The 17,744-nt window shown below is 42.5% G+C and overlaps 1 protein-coding gene across 1 annotated transcript in view; it reads left to right on the top strand.

Moving 5' to 3' along the window:
* The window catches only part of LOC148997289 (uncharacterized), a 406,394-nt gene that overhangs the window by 247,715 nt on the left and 140,935 nt on the right, over positions 1-17,744 (top strand). The window lies entirely within an intron of this gene.

The raw sequence follows: 17,744 nt of genomic DNA on the forward strand, positions 1-17,744 counted from the left end.
CACTAGCTGCGTTTTTCTCGAACGTGATGAATGACACCTTTGAACACGAATCCCAGGAAGTGCCTGTGATGAGAGAATGTGAAAGGATGCGACTTTCTGATCCACCGCCTTCTGAAGCGTTTATTTGCACTAAGTGCCTGTCTTTTACGAATAAAGACACCCGTCACGTCACAGATAAAGTGGCGTAACTTGTAGAGCATGAAGACTATGAGTGAGCTGATGCGCTCGACGCGAGTTCAAATCCGACTTTCGCCGAGCTTTCTTCTCCTTTTTCCCAACACATATGAGATGTAAAATGTATAACCTGACATTAAGGTCTCTGGTGTTATATTTTGCCAATGAACTAAAACCGAAACCATGATATGGCTTTGTGTCTTTCTAAAACAACACAAGACTTTAAGAATAGGAATTCTGTTTGTTTTTTGGCATCCAAAAACTATAAAAACTCCATAAAACAACTCCACAGTAATTGAGTTTTCAAACTCCATGGAGTTTGCCTTTTTTGACTCAGACTGTCAACTAGTCTTTAAATATCATCTCATAAACTGTATAAGCACACCATAGCAACTATATATGGTACCCTAGTAACCATACAAACACATGAATAAGCCATATCTCAGCACCAGAACATCGTACAGGCATGGTTGTTGGCTTGTATGGAATTCTGTACCACACTCTAGCCACCGGGTGGTGAGTTTTGCCACTGCAAGCACCACTTCACATTTTCGTCTGGAAATGTACGTTCTAGTTCTTATTCTTATTGTTCCGCCGTTTTTCTGTTCGCTACTCCTCCCGCAGCTTTTGTCAGAGACCCATGGGTGAGGCGTCAAATCGACCGGCTTATTTAGGAGAGGTGTGCTATGACTTTTATAAGCGATCGGGGGTACGATGTTCGCCCCAGGGGCGAAAAACGGCCCAAAAAATCCCATAGACTTAACATTACGACAAATTTTGGCGACTCATAGCTCTGAGCGAGAATTTCGCAGAAATGTGTAATTTACCACATTTGAAGAGGCTAACAGGTTCTTTAAGAAAATACCTCACAATGGGGTAAAAGTTGCACCCCTGGGGGGCAGGAGCTCCCCAAATTTTTCCCATTGAAAATTTTCTAGTATAGCATTTTACTATTCCAGGAAAAAGTTTGGAGCACTCCTACGTCCACAGTTTTTGTCACAGACCCATGAATGAGGCATCAAATCGTGCGGCCTATTGAGGAGAAGTGTCATATCACTTTTATCAGTGATCGGGGGTACGGTGTTCGACCCAGGGGCGAACAAATTTCCAAAAAATCCCATAGACTTAACATTGAGACAAACTTTGACGACTCGTAGCTCCAAACAAGGATATCGGACAAACGTGAGATTTGCCACATTTGAAGAGGCTGGCAGGCTCTTTAAGAACATACCACACAATGGGGTAAAAGTTGCACCCCTGGGGGGCAGGAGCTGCCCAAAGTTTCCCCATTGACTTACTATGGTGAAGGACGTCCCATCAAATGCATGTGTTTTTCCTACTATGGTAAATTGCATAGGGATTTTGTATTGAACATAGCTCTGGATCACACTGTCATAGAGACAAGGGGGCGGGCTCATTTTACTCAGACGACCAATCAGTCTCTCAGGATCATTATGAAGCTATTAAGCCACGCCCTAGCAACCATTTAGAGCACATTAGCAACAACTCCCATAGACTTCCATTGAATTAGATCAAAGGGATATCTCAGGATATAAGTGTCATAGAAACATGAGGGTGGGCTCGTTTGACTTGGGCCAGCAAACAGCCAATCCTGAATCACCTCAACACTTACTGTCAACGCCCTAGCAACCATTGTAGAGCACCTTAGCAACCAAAATCCAAAGAGGGATATCTTCCATTCTGAATGTCATAGAGGCATGGGAGTTGGTTTATATCATTCATACTGACAAGCATCCTGTGGAGATTCATGTTTGGCAGCTGCCAAGCCACTCCCTAGCAACCAAACAGAGTACCCTAGCAACCATTTTGCACAACCTATATCTCTACATCAGAACATCGTATAGAGATGGGGGTTGGTTTATATCATTCATACTGACAAGCAGCCTTTGGAGTTTTATGATTGGCAGCTGCCAAGCCACTCCCTAGCAACCAAAAACAGTACCCTAGAAACCATTTTGTAAGACTTATATCTCTGCACCAAAACATCGTATAGAGATGGGGGTTGGTTTATACATTCACATTGACTTTTGAGCTTCATGATTGGCAGCTGCCAAGCCACTCCCTAGCAACCAAACAGAGTACCCTAGCAACCATTTTGTAAGACCTACATCTCTGCATCAAAACATCGTATAGAGATGGGGGTTGGCTCTTTTTACTCATGCTAGCAAACATGACTTGCTACATGCTACACATGCTAGCAGAGAATAGCTACATGCTAATATTGATTAGCTAAGTGCTAAATCATGCCAAGAAAATGCTACAAATTTCATAGTAACCATCTGTGACAACTACCAACCACCTATACCAGAACATCCAAGCAACCTCCTAGCAACACCCTAGCAACCACCTAGCAACCACCCAGAACACCCTAGCAACCACCAAGAACACCCTAGCAACCACCCAGAATATCCTAGCAACTGCCTAACAACACCATAGCAACCACCCAGAACACCCTAGCAACCACCTAGCAACACCCTAGCAACCACACAGAACACCCTAGCAACCACCTAGCAACACCCTAGCAACCACCTAGCAACCACCCAGAACACCCTAGCAACCGGGTGGTGAGTTTTGCCACTGCAAGCACCACTTCACATTTTCCTCTGGAAATGTACATTCTAGTTATTATTATTCTTCTTACTCAAAATTTTCTGACTCTAACTCCTCCTAGAGCTTTGACTCTACAAACTCCAAACTCGGGTCAGACCTTCAGACTGTTCTGACTTAGTGTGCTATATCTTTTTAGACTGATTCGACTTTCAGATTTCTTAAAAATTAATATTAAAAATCATAAAAATCCCATTGACTTTCATTGCAGCATGGTCAAATTGAGCCAAGACTACGGTGGCCCAATAGCGTACAACAAAAACTCAAATCTAAATTCCCTGAAGCCCTAGACTCAATTAAACTACCATTCTATATGAACTAATGAACTATCTATCTATCTATCTATCTATCTATCTATCTATCTATCTATCTATCTATCTATCTATCTATCTATCTATCTATCTATCTATCTATCTATCCATCTTTCTTTCTAACAAATCTATCCATCTTTCTTTCTAACAAATCTATCCATCTTTCTTTCTAACAAATCTATCCATCTTTCTTTCTAACTAATCTATCCATCTTTCTTTCTACCTAATCTATCCATCTTTCTTTCTAACAAATCTATCCATCTTTCTTTCTACCTAATCTATCCATCTTTCTTTCTACCTAATCTATCCATCTTTCTTTCTACCTAATCTATCCATCTTTCTTTCTAACAAATCTATCCATCTTTCTTTCTACCTAATCTATCCATCTTTCTTTCTACCTAATCTATCCATCTTTCTTTCTACCTAATCTATCCATCTTTCTTTCTACCTAACTAATCTATCCATCTTTCTTTCTAACAAATCTATCCATCTTTCTTTCTACCTAATCTATCCATCTTTCTTTCTACCTAACTAATCTATCCATCTTTCTTTCTAACAAATCTATCCATCTTTCTTTCTAACAAATCTATCCATCTTTCTTTCTAACAAATCTATCCATCTTTCTTTCTAACTAATCTATCCATCTTTCTTTCTAACAAATCTATCCATCTTTCTTTCTACCTAATCTATCCATCTTTCTTTCTACCTAATCTATCCATCTTTCTTTCTAACAAATCTATCCATCTTTCTTTCTACCTAATCTATCCATCTTTCTTTCTACCTAACTAATCTATCCATTTTTCTTTCTAACTAATCTATCCATCTTTCTTTCTAACAAATCTATCCATCTTTCTTTCTACCTAATCTATCCATCTTTCTTTCTACCTAACTAATCTATCCATTTTTCTTTCTAACTAATCTATCCATCTTTCTTTCTAACAAATCTATCCATCTTTCTTTCTACCTAATCTATCCATCTTTCTTTCTAACAAATCTATCCATTTTTCTTTCTAACTAATCTATCCATCTTTCTTTCTAACAAATCTATCCATCTTTCTTTCTACATAATCTATCCATCTTTCTTTCTACCTAACTAATCTATCCATTTTTCTTTCTAACTAATCTATCCATCTTTCTTTCTAACAAATCTATCCATCTTTCTTTCTACCTAACTAATCTATCCATCTTTCTTTCTAACAAATCTATCCATCTTTCTTTCTAACAAATCTATCCATCTTTCTTTCTAGCAAATCTATCCATCTTTTTTTCTAACTAATCTATCCATCTTTCTTTCTAACTAATCTATCCATCTTTCTTTCTAACTAATCTATCCATCTTTCTTTCTAACTAATCTATCCATCTTTCTTTCTAAATAATCTATCGTTCTTTCTTTCTAACAAATCTATCGTTCTTTCTTTCTACCTAACTAATCTATCCATCTTTCTTTCTAACAAATCTATACATCTTTCTTTCTAACTAATCTATCCATCTTTCTTTCTAACAAATCTATCGTTCTTTATTTCTACCCAAGTAATCTATCCATCTTTCTTTCTAACAATACTTTCTTTCTCTTTCTTTCTTTCTTTCTTTCTTTCTTTCTTTCTTTCTTTCTTTCTTTCTTTCTTTCTTTCTTTCTTTCTTTCTTTCTTTCTAACAAATCTATCCATGTTTCTTTCTAACTAATCTATCCAGCTTTCTTTCTAACAAATCTATCCATCTTTCTTTCTAACTAATCTATGCATCTTTCTTTCTAAAAATTCTTTCTTTCTCTTTCGTTCTTTCTTTCTTTCTTGATGCTAATAACATGCTAATCATGCTAGCTTTCTGCTAATCATGTTAGCTTCTTGTTAAAAACATGCTAGCATGATGCTAGCTACATGCTAATCATGCTAGCATGATGCTAGCTACATGCTAATCATGCTAGCTTCTTGCTAAAAACATGCTAGCATGATGCTAGCTACATGCTAATCATGCTAGCATGATGCTAGCTACATGCTAATCATGCTAGCTTCTTGCTAAAAACATGCTAGCATGATGCTAGCAACATGCTAATCATGTTATTATGATGCTAGCTACATGCTAATCATGCTAGCATGATGCTAGCTACATGCTAATCCTGCTAGCTTCTTGCTAAAAACATGCTAGCATGATGCTAGCAACATGCTAATCATGTTATTATGATGCTAGCTACATGCTAATCATGCTAGCATGATGCTAGCTACATGTTAATCATGCTAGCTTCTTGCTAGCAACATGCTAATCATGCTAGCATGATGCTAGCTACATGCTAATCATGCTAGCTTCTTCCTAAAAACATGTTAGCATGATGCTAGCAACATGCTAATCATGCTATTATGATGTTAGCTACATGCTAGTCATGCTAGCTTCTTGCTAAAAACATGCTAATCATGCTAGCTTGATGCTAGCTACATGTTAATCATGTTAGCTTCTTGCTAAAAACATGCTAGCATAATGCTAGCAACATGCTAATCATGCTATTATGATGTTAGCTACATGCTAATCATGCTAGCTTCTTGCTAAAAACATGCTAGCATGATGCTAGCAACATGCTAATCATGCTATTATGATGTTAGCTACATGCTAGTCATGCTAGCTTCTTGCTAAAAACATGCTTATCATGCTAGCTTGATGCTAGCTACATGCTAATGATGTTAGCTTCTTGCTAAAAACATGTTAGCATGATGCTAACAACATGCTAATAATGTTATTATGATGCTAGCTACATGCTAATCATGGTAGCATGATGCTAGCTACATGCTAATCATGCTAGCTTCTTGCTAAAAACATGCTAACATGATGCTAGCAACATGCTAATCATGCTAGCATGATGCTAGCTACATGCTAATCATTCTAGCTTCTTGCTAAAACATGCTAGCATGATGATAGCAACATGCTAATCAGGTTAGCATGATGCTAGCTACATGCTAGTCATGCTAGCTTCTTGATAAAAACACGTTAGCATGATGCTAGCAACATGCTAATCATGCTATTATGATGCTAGCTACATGCTAATCATGCTAACAACATGCTAATCATCTTAACTACATGCTAATCAAATTAGCATCAAGCTAGCTACATGCTAATCATGTTAGATTCTTGCCGAAAACATCTATCTATCTATCTATCTATCTATCTATCTATCTATCTATCTATCTATCTATCTATCTATCTATCTATCTATCTATCTATATTTCTTTCTAACTAATCTATCCATCTTTCTTTCTTTCTTTCTAATCTATCTTTAAAACTTCATTCAAACTTCAAAACTTCAAACGCTCTGGTCCGGCTTTCTCAAGCCAACTTAAAGTTTGTCATCAAACTTTTTTTTCTAGTTAGTGGTGCTTGCTGAAAGCAAGGCAACACTATTACTATTGTGTTTTTTGAGCCGGCCCAAAAGTTTGGCACGCTACTCCTCCCGCAGTTTTTGTCACACACCCATGAATGAGGTCTCAAAACGTGCGGAATATTCGGGAATGGTGTGCTATGACTTTTCCAAGCGTTGGGGGGTACGATGTTCGCCCGAAGGGCGAACAAATTTCCCAAAAATCCCATAGACTTAACATTGCGACAAACTTTGACGACTCGTAGCTCCGAGCGAGGATTTCACAGAAGCCTGCGATTTACCACATTTGAAGAGGCTGACAGGCTCTGTAAGAACATACCTCACAATGGGGTAAAAGTTGCACCCCTGGGGGGCAGGAGCTGCCCAAATTTTCCCCCATTGACTCCCATGTTATTTATTATTAGTGGTGCTTGCTGAAAGCAAGGCAACACTATTACTATTGTGTTTTTTGAGTCGGCCAAAAAGTTTGGCGCGCTACTCCTCCCGCAGTTTTTGTCACACACCCATGAATGAGGTCTCAAATCGTGCGGATTATTCGGGAATGGTGTGCTATGACTTTTCTAAGCGATCGGGGGTACGATGTTCGCCCGAAGGGCGAACAAATTTCCCAAAAATCCCATAGACTTAACATTGCGACAAACTTTGACGACTCATAGCTCCGAGCGAGAATTTCACAGAAGCCTGCGATTTACCACATTTGAAGAGGCTGACAGGCTCTGTAAGAACATACCTCACAATGGGGTAAAAGTTGCACCCCTGGGGGGCAGGAGCTGCCCAAATATTCCCCCATTGACCCCCATGTTATTTATTAGTGGTGCTTGCTGAAAGCAAGGCAACACTATTACTATTGTGTTTTTTGAGTCGGCCCAAAAGTTTGGCACGCTACTCCTCCCGCAGTTTTTGTCACACACCCATGAATGAGGTCTCAAAACGTGCGGAATATTCGGGAATGGTGTGCTATGACTTTTCTAAGCGATCGGGGGTACGATGTTCGCCCGAAGGGCGAACAAATTTCCCAAAAATCCCATAGACTTAACATTGCGACAAACTTTGACGACTCATAGCTCCGAGCGAGGATTTCACAGAAGCCTGCGATTTACCACATTTGAAGAGGCTGACAGGCTCTGTAAGAACATACCTCACAATGGGGTAAAAGTTGCACCCCTGGGGGGCAGGAGCTGCCCAAATTTTCCCCCATTGACCCCCATGTTATTTATTATTAGTGGTGCTTGCTGAAAGCAAGGCAACACTATTACTATTGTGTTTTTTGAGTCGGCCCAAAAGTTTGGCACGCTACTCCTCCCGCAGTTTTTGTCACACACCCATGAATGAGGTCTCAAAACGTGCGGAATATTCGGGAATGGTGTGCTATGACTTTTCTAAGCGATCGGGGGTACGATGTTCGCCCGAAGGGCGAACAAATTTCCCAAAAATCCCATAGACTTAACATTGCGACAAACTTTGACGACTCATAGCTCCGAGCGAGAATTTCACAGAAGCCTGCGATTTACCACATTTGAAGAGGCTGACAGGCTCTGTAAGAACATACCTCACAATGGGGTAAAAGTTGCACCCCTGGGGGGCAGGAGCTGCCCAAATTTTCCCCCATTGACTCCCATGTTATTTATTATTCTTCTTCTTATTATTCTGGCCACTTTTTGGTTCGCTACTCCTCCCGCAGATTTTGTCACAGACCCATGGGTGAGGTGTCAAATCGACCGGCTCATTTAGGAGAGGTGTGCTATGACTTTTCTAAGAGATCGGGGGTACGATGTTCGCCCCAGGGGCGAAAAACAGCCAAAAAAAATCCCATAGACTTAACATGGCGAAAAAATTTGACGAGTCATAGCTCTGAGCGAGGATTTCGCAGAAACTTGCAATTTACCACATTTGAAGAGGCTGACAGGCTCTTTAAGAAAATACCTCACAATGGGGTAAAGGTTGCACCCCTGGGGGGCAGGAGCTCCCCAAATATTTTTCCCATTGAAATTTTCTAGTATAGCATTTTACTATTCCAGGAAAAAGTTTGGAGCACTCCTACGTCCACAGTTTTTGTCACAGACCCATGAATGAGGCATCAAATCGTGCGGCCTATTGAGGAGAAGTCTCAAATGAATTTTATAAGAGATCAGGGGTACGGTGCTCGCCCCAGGGGCGAACAAATTTCCAAAAAATCCCATAGACTTAACATTGAGACAAACTTTGACGACTCATAGCTCCGAACAACGATTTCGGAAAAATGTGTGATTTTCCACATTTGAAGAGGCTTGCAGGCTCTGTAAGAATATACCTCACAATGGGGTAAAAGTTGCACCCCTGGGGGGCAGGAGCTGCCCAAAATTTTTCCCCATTGACTTACTATGGTGAAGGACGTCCCATCAAATGCATGTGTTTTTCCTACTATGGTAAATTGCATAGGGATTTTGTATTGAACATAGCTCTGGATCACAGTGTCATAGAGACAAGGGGGCGGGCTCATTTTACTCAGACGACCAATCAGTCTCTCAGGATCATTGTGAAGCTATCAAGCCACGCCCTAGCAACCATATAGAGCACCTTAGCAACAACTCCCATAGACTTCCATTGAAAGAGATCAAAGGGATATCTCCGGATAGAAGTGTCATAGAAACACAAGGGTGGTCTCGTTTGACTCGGGGTAGCAAACAGCCAATCATGAATCACCTCAACAATTTCTGGCCACACCCTAGCAACCATTATCGAGCACCTTAGCAACCAAATTTTAAAGAGGGATATCTTCCATTGTGAATGTCATACAGGCTTGGGAGTTGTATTATATCAATTATACTGACAAGCAGCCTTTGGAGATTCATGATTGGCAGCTGCCAAGCCACTCCCTAGCAACCAAAAAGAGTACCCTAGCAACCATTTTGCAAGGCCTACATCTCTGCATCAGAACATCGTATAGAGATGGGGGTTGGTTTATACATTCACATTGACTTTGGAGCTTCATGATTGGAAGCTGCCAAGCCACTCCCTAGCAACCAAACAGTGTATCCTAGCAACCGTTTTGCAAGACCTATATCTCTGCATCAAAACATCGTATAGAGATGGGGGTTGGTTTAAACATTCACATTGACTTTGGAGCTTCATGATTGGCAGCTGCCAAGCCACTCCCTAGCAACCAAACAGAGTACCCTAGCAACCGTTTTTCAAGACCTATATCTCTGCATCAAAACATCGTATAGAGATGGGGTTTGGCTCTTTTTACTCATGTTAGCAAACATGACTTGCTACATGCTACACATGCTAGCAGTGAATAGCTACATGCTAATATTGATTAGCTAAGTGCTAAATCATGCCATGAATGTTATAAAAACTCTATAGTAACCATATGTGAACACTACCAACCACCTAGTAACACCATAGCAACCACCCAGAATACCATAGCAACCACCTAGCAACACCCTAGCAACCACCAAGAATACCCTAGCAACCACCTAGCAACACCCTAGCAACCACACAGAACACCCTAGCAACCGCCTATCAACACCCTAGCAACCAACCAGAACACCTAGCAACACCCTAGCAACCACCCAGAACACCCTAGCAACCACCTACCAATACCCTAGCAACCATCTATAACACCCTAGCAACCACCCGGAACACCCTAGCAACCGCCTAGCAACACCCTGGCAACCATATAGAACACCCTAGCAACCACATAGCAACACCCTAGCAACCACCCAGAACACCCTAGCAACCACCTAGCAACACCCTGGCAACCATCTATAACACCCTAGAAACCACCTAGAACACCTTAGCAACCACCTAGCAACACCCTAGCAACCACTCAGAACACCCTAGCAACCACCTAGTAACACCATAGCAACCACCCAGAACACCCTAGCAACCGCCTAGCAACACCCTAGCAACCACACAGACCACCCTAGCAACCACCTAGCAACACCCTAGCAACCACCCAGAACACCCTAGCAACCACCCAGAACACCCTAGCAACCGAGCGAGCTTTTTGCCACTGCAAGCACCACTTCACATTTTCCTCTGGAAATGTACATTCTAGTTAGTGGTGCTTGCTGAAAGCAAGGCAACACTATTACTATTGTGTTTTTTGAGTCGGCCAAAAAGTTTGGCACGCTACTCCTCCCGCAGTTTTTGTCACACACCCATGAATGAGGTCTCAAAACGTGCGGATTATTCGGGAATGGTGTGCTATGACTTTTCTAAGCGATCGGGGGTACGATGTTCGCCCGAAGGGCGAACAAATTTCCCAAAAATCCCATAGACTTAACATTGCGACAAACTTTGACGACTCATAGCTCCGAGCGAGAATTTCACAGAAGCCTGCGATTTACCACATTTGAAGAGGCTGACAGGCTCTGTAAGAACATACCTCACAATGGGGTAAAAGTTGCACCCCTGGGGGGCAGGAGCTGCCCAAATTTTCCCCATTGACTCCCATGTTATTTATTATTCTTCTTCTTCTTATTATTATTCTGGCCACTTTTTGGTTCGCTACTCCTCCCGCAGATTTTGTCACAGACCCATGGGTGAGGTGTCAAATCGACCGGCTCATTTAGGAGAGGTGTGCTATGACTTTTCTAAGCGATCGGGGGTACGATGGTCGCCTCAGGGGCGAAAAACGGCCAAAAAAAATCCCATAGACTTAACATTACGACAAACTTTGACGAGTCATAGCTCTGAGATCGGATTTCGCAGAAACCTGTGATTTACCACATTTGAAGAGGGTGACAGGTTCTTTAAGAAAATACCTCACAATGGGGTAAAAGTTGCACCCCTTGGGGGCAGGAGCTGCCCAAAATTTTGCCAAAATTCCCATAGACTTAACATTGCGAAAAAATTTGACGAGTCATAGCTCTGAGCGAGGATTTCGCAGAAACCAGCAATTTACCACATTTGAAGAGGCTGACAGGCTCTTTAAGAAAATACCTCACAATGGGGTAAAAGTTGCACCCCTTGGGGGCAGGAGCTCCCCAAATTTTTCCCATTGAAAATTTTCTAGTATAGCATTTTACTATTCCAGGAAAAAGTTTGGAGCACTCCTACGTCCACATTTTTTGTCACAGACACTTAAATGAGGCATCAAATCGTGCGGCCTATTGAGGAGAAGTGTCCTATCACTTTTCTCAGAGATCGGGGGTACGGTGTTCGACCCAGGGGCGAACAAATTTCCAAAAAATCCCATAGACTTAACATTGAGACAAACTTTGACGACTCGTAGCTCCAAACAAGGATTTCGGACAAACGTGAGATTTGCCACATTTGAAGAGGCTGGCAGGCTCTTTAAGAACATACCACACAATGGGGTAAAAGTTGCACCCCTGGGGGGCAGGAGCTGCCCAAAGTTTTCCCCATTGACTTACTATGGTGAGGGACGTCCCATCAAATGCATGTGTTTTTCCTACTATGGTAAATTGCATAGGGATTTTGTATTGAACATAGCTCTGGATCACAGTGTCATAGAGACAAGGGGGCGGGCTCATTTTACTCAGACGACCAATCAGTCTCTCAGGATCATTGTGAAGCTATTAAGCCACGCCCTAGCAACCATTTAGAGCACCTTAGCAACAACTCCCATAGACTTCCATTAAAAGAGATCAAAGGGATATCTCAGGATATAAGTGTCATAGAAACATGAGGGTGGGCTCGTTTGACTTGGGCCAGCAAACAGCCAATCATGAAACACCTCAACAATTTCTGGCCATGCTCTAGCAACCATTATCGAGCACCTTAGCAACCAAAATCCAAAGTGGCATATCTTCCATTCTGAATGTCATAGAGGCATGGGAGTTGGTTTATATCATTCATACTGACAAGCAGCCTTTGGAGTTTCATGATTGACAGCTACCAAGCCACTCCCTAGCAACCAAATAGAGTACCCTAGCAACCATTTTGCAAGACTTTATCTCTGCATCAAAACATCGTATAGAGATGGGGGTTGGTTTATACATTCACATTGACTTTGGAGCTTCATGATTGGCAGCTGCAAAAGCCACTCCCTAGCAACCAAACAGAGTACCCTAGCAACCGTTTTTCAAGACCTATATCTCTGCCTCAAAACATCGTATAGAGATGGGGGTTGGTTTAAACATTCACATTGACTTTGGAGCTTCATGATTGGCAGCTGCCAAGCCACTCCCTAGCAACCAAACAGAGTACCCTAGCAACCATTTTGTAAGACGTACATCTCTGCATCAAAACATCGTATAGAGATGGGGGTTGGCTCTTTTTACTCATGCTAGCAAACATGACTTGCTACATGCTACACATGCTAGCAGAGAATAGCTACATGCTAATATTGATTAGCTAAGTGCTAAATCATGCCAAGAAAATGCTACAAACTTCATAGTAACCATCTGTGACAACTACCAACCATCCAATACCAGAACATCCTAGCAACCTCCTTGCAACAACCTAGCAACCACCCAGAACACCCTAGCAACCACCCAGAATACCCTAGCAACCGCCTAACAACACAATAGCAACCACCCAGAACACCCTAGCAACCACCAAGAACACCCTAGCAACCACTCAGAACACCATAGCAACTGCCTAGCAACACCCTAGCAACCACCCAGAACACCCTAGCAACCGCCTAGCAACACCCTAGCAACCACCCAGAACACCATAGCAACCACCTAGCAACACTATAGCAACCACCCAGAACACCCTAGCAACCACCTAGCAACACCCTAGCAACCACTCAGAACACCCTAGCAACCGTACAACAAAACCATAGCAACCACCCAGAACACCCTAGCAACCGCCTAGCAACACCCTAGCAACCACACAGAACACCCTAGCAACCACCTAGCAACACTCTAGCAACCACCCAGAACACCCTAGCAACCGAGCGAGCTTTTTGCCACTGCAAGCACCACTTCACATTTTCCTCTGGAAATGTACATTCTAGTGTTGTGAATACTATTCTCCAAGACAAAACTTTGGCACGCTACTCCTCCCGCAGTTTTTGTCACAGACACATGAATGAGGTGTCAAATCGACCAGCTCGTTAAGGAGAGGTGTGCTATGACTTTTCTAAGAGATCGGGCGTACGATGCTTGTCTAGCGGGCGATAAATCGGCCGAAAAATCTCCCATAGACTTAACATTGGAACCAAATTTGTGAGATCATATCTTTTGAATAGAAGGTCATAGAGACTTGGGGTTGGGCTCATTTGACTCGGCCTATCATACAGCCAACAAGTAGTGAAATAGTAACTTAATATTCACGCCCTAGCAACCACTTAGGGCAGCCTAGCAACCATAAAACAACATATACAAGCCATATCTCAGCTCCAGAAAATAGAAGAAACATGGATTTTGCCTTTTTTTGACTCAGACTGTCAACTAGTCTTTAAATATTAACTCATAAACTGTATAATCCCACCATAGCAACCATATAGGGTACCCCAGTAACCCTACAAACACATGAATAAGACATGTCTCAGCTGAATAAACAATTTATCATCACAAAAACATCGTACAGACGTGTTTGGTGTCTCGTATGCAAAAATGTGCCACACTCTAGCAACCGAGCGAGCTTTTTGCCACTGCAAGCACCACTTCACATTTTCCTCTGGAAATGTACATTCTAGTTAGTGGTGCTTGCTGAAAGCAAGGCAACACTATTACTATTGTGTTTTTTGAGTCGGCCCAAAAGTTTGGCACGCTACTCCTCCCGCAGTTTTTGTCACACACCCATGAATGAGGTCTCAAAACGTGCGGAATATTCGGGAATGGTGTGCTATGACTTTTCTAAGCGATCGGGGGTACGATGTTCGCCCGAAGGGCGAACAAATTTCCCAAAAATCCCATAGACTTAACATTGCGACAAACTTTGACGACTCATAGCTCCGAGCGAGAATTTCACAGAAGCCTGCGATTTACCACATTTGAAGAGGCTGACAGGCTCTGTAAGAAAATACCTCACAATGGGGTAAAAGTTGCACCCCTGGGGGGCAGGAGCTGCCCAAATATTCCCCCATTGACCCCCATGTTATTTATTATTCTTCTTCTTCTTCTTATTATTATTCTGGCCACTTTTTGGTTCGCTACTCCTCCCGCAGATTTTGTCACAGACCCATGGGTGAGGTGTCAAATCGACCGGCTCATTTAGGAGAGGTGTGCTATGACTTTTCTAAGAGATCGGGGGTACGATGTTCGCCCCAGGGGCGAAAAACAGCCAAAAAAAATCCCATAGACTTAACATGGCGAAAAAATTTGACGAGTCATAGCTCTGAGCGAGGATTTCGCAGAAACTTGCAATTCACCACATTTGAAGAGGCTGACAGGCTCTTTAAGAAAATACCTCACAATGGGGTAAAGGTTGCACCCCTGGGGGGCAGGAGCTCCCCAAATATTTTTCCCATTGAAATTTTCTAGTATAGCATTTTACTATTCCAGGAAAAAGTTTGGAGCACTCCTACGTCCACATTTTTTGTCACAGACCCATGAATGAGGCATCAAATCGTGCGGCCTATTGAGGAGAAGTCTCAAATGAATTTTATAAGAGATCAGGGGTACGGTGCTCGCCCCAGGGGCGAACAAATTTCCAAAAAATCCCATAGACTTAACATTGAGACAAACTTTGACGACTCATAGCTCCGAACAACGATTTCGGAAAAATGTGTGATTTTCCACATTTGAAGAGGCTTGCAGGCTCTGTAAGAATATACCTCACAATGGGGTAAAAGTTGCACCCCTGGGGGGCAGGAGCTGCCCAAAATTTTTCCCCATTGACTTACTATGGTGAAGGACGTCCCATCAAATGCATGTGTTTTTCCTACTATGGTAAATTGCATAGGGATTTTGTATTGAACATAGCTCTGGATCACAGTGTCATAGAGACAAAGGGGCGGGCTCATTTTACTCAGACGACCAATCAGTCTCTCAGGATCATTGTGATGCTATCAAGCCACGCCCTAGCAACCATATAGAGCACCTTAGCAACAACTCCAATAGACTTCCATTGAAAGAGATCAAAGGGATATCTCCGGATAGAAGTGTCATAGAAACACAAGGGTGGTCTCGTTTGACTCGGGGTAGCAAACAGCGAATCATGAATCACCTCAACAATTTCTGGCCACACCCTAGCAACCATTATCGAGCACCTTAGCAACCAAATTTTAAAGAGGGATATCTTCCATTCTGAATGTCATAGAGGCATGGGAGTTGTATTATATCATTCATACTGACAAGCAGCCTTTGGAGTTTCATGATTGGCAGCTGCCAAGCCACTTCCTAGCAACCAAACAGAGTACCCTAGCAACCATTTTGCAAGACCTATATCTCTGCATCAAAACATCGTATAGAGATGGGGGTTGGTTTATCCATTCACATTGACTTTGAGCTTCATGATTGGCAGCTGCCAATCCACTCCCTAGCAACCAAACAGAGTACCCTAGCAACCATTTTGTAACAGCTATATCTCAGCATCAGAACATTGTATCGCGATGGGGGTTGGGTCTTTTGACTCATGCTAGCACATAGATCTTTCAAAATGCTAAACATGCTAGCTGTGAATAGCTACATGCTAATATTGATTAGCTAAGTGCTAAATCATGCAATGAACAATATAGAAACTCTATAATAACCATATGTGAACACTACCAACCACCTAGTAATACCATAGCAACTACCCAGAATACCCTAGCAACAACCTAACAACACCATAGCAACCACCCAGAAAACCCTAGCAACCGCAAAGCAACACCCTAGCAACCACCTAGAAACTATCCAGAACACCTTAGCAACACCCTAGCAACCACCTAGCAACACCCTAGCAACCACCCCAAACACCATAGCAACCACCTAGCAACACCTTAGCAACCACCCATAACACCCTAGCAACCGCCTAGCAACCATCCAGAACACCTTAGCAACACCCTAGCAACCACCTAGCAACACCTTAGCAACCACCCAGAACACCCTAGCAACCACCTAGCAACACCCTAGCAACCACCCAGAACACCCTAGCAACACCCTAGCAACACCTTAGCAACCACCGAGCAACACCCTAGCAACCGCCTAGCAACCTTCCAGAACACCTTAGCAACACCCTAGCAACCACCTAGCAACCACCCAGAACACCCTAGCAACCGCCTAGCAACACCCTAGCAACCACCCAGAACACCCTAGCAACCACCTAGCAACACCTTAGCAACCACCCAGAACACCTTGGCAACCACCCATAATACCCTAGCAACACCCTAGCAACCACCTAGCAACACCCTAGAAACCACCTAGCAACCACCCTAGCAACCACCCATAACACCCTAGCAACCGGGTGGTGAGTTTTGCCACTGCAAGCACCACTTCACATTTTCCTCTGGAAATGTACATTCTAGTGTTGTGAATACTATTCTCCAAGACAAAACTTTGGCACGCTACTCCTCCCGCATTTTTTGTCACAGACACATGAATGAGGTGTCAAATCGACCAGCTCGTTAAGGAGAGGTGTGCTATGACTTTTCTAAGAGATCGGGTGTACGATGCTTGTCTAGCGGGCGATAAATCGGCCGAAAAATCTCCCATAGACTTAACATTGGCACCAAATTTGTGAGATCATATCTTTTGAACAGAAGGTCATAGAGACATGGGGTTGGGCTCATTTGACTCGGCCTATCATACAGCCAACAAGTAGTGACATAGTAACTTAATATTCACGCCCTAGCAACCACTTAGGGCAGCCTAGCAACCATAAAACAACATATACAAGCCATATCTCAGCTCCAGAAAATAGAAGAAACATGGATTTTGCCTTTTTTTGACTCAGACTGTCAACTAGTCTTTAAATATTAACTCATAAACTGTATAATCACACCATAGCAACCATATAGGGTACCCCAGTAACCCTACAAACACATGAATAAGACATGTCTCAGCTGAATAAACCATTTATCATCACAAAAACATCGTACAGACGTGTTTGGTGTCTCGTATGCAAAAATGTGCCACACTCTAGCAACCGAGCGAGCTTTTTGCCACTGCAAGCACCACTTCACATTTTCCTCTGGAAATGTACATTCTAGTGTTGTGAATACTATTCTCCAAGACAAAACTTTGGCACGCTACTCCTCCCGCATTTTTTGTCACAGACACATGAATAAGGTGTCAAATCGACCAGCTCGTTAAGGAGAGGTGTGCTATGACTTTTCTAAGAGATCGGGCGTACGATGCTTGTCTAGCGGGCAATAAATCGGCCGAAAAATCTCCCATAGACTTAACATTGGAACCAAATTTGTGAGATCATATCTTTTGAATAGA

This window comes from Pimephales promelas, chromosome 2 (genome assembly GCF_988280905.1).
Source record: "Pimephales promelas chromosome 2, fPimPro1.hap1.1, whole genome shotgun sequence".
Taxonomy (NCBI): Eukaryota; Metazoa; Chordata; class Actinopteri; order Cypriniformes; family Leuciscidae; genus Pimephales; species Pimephales promelas.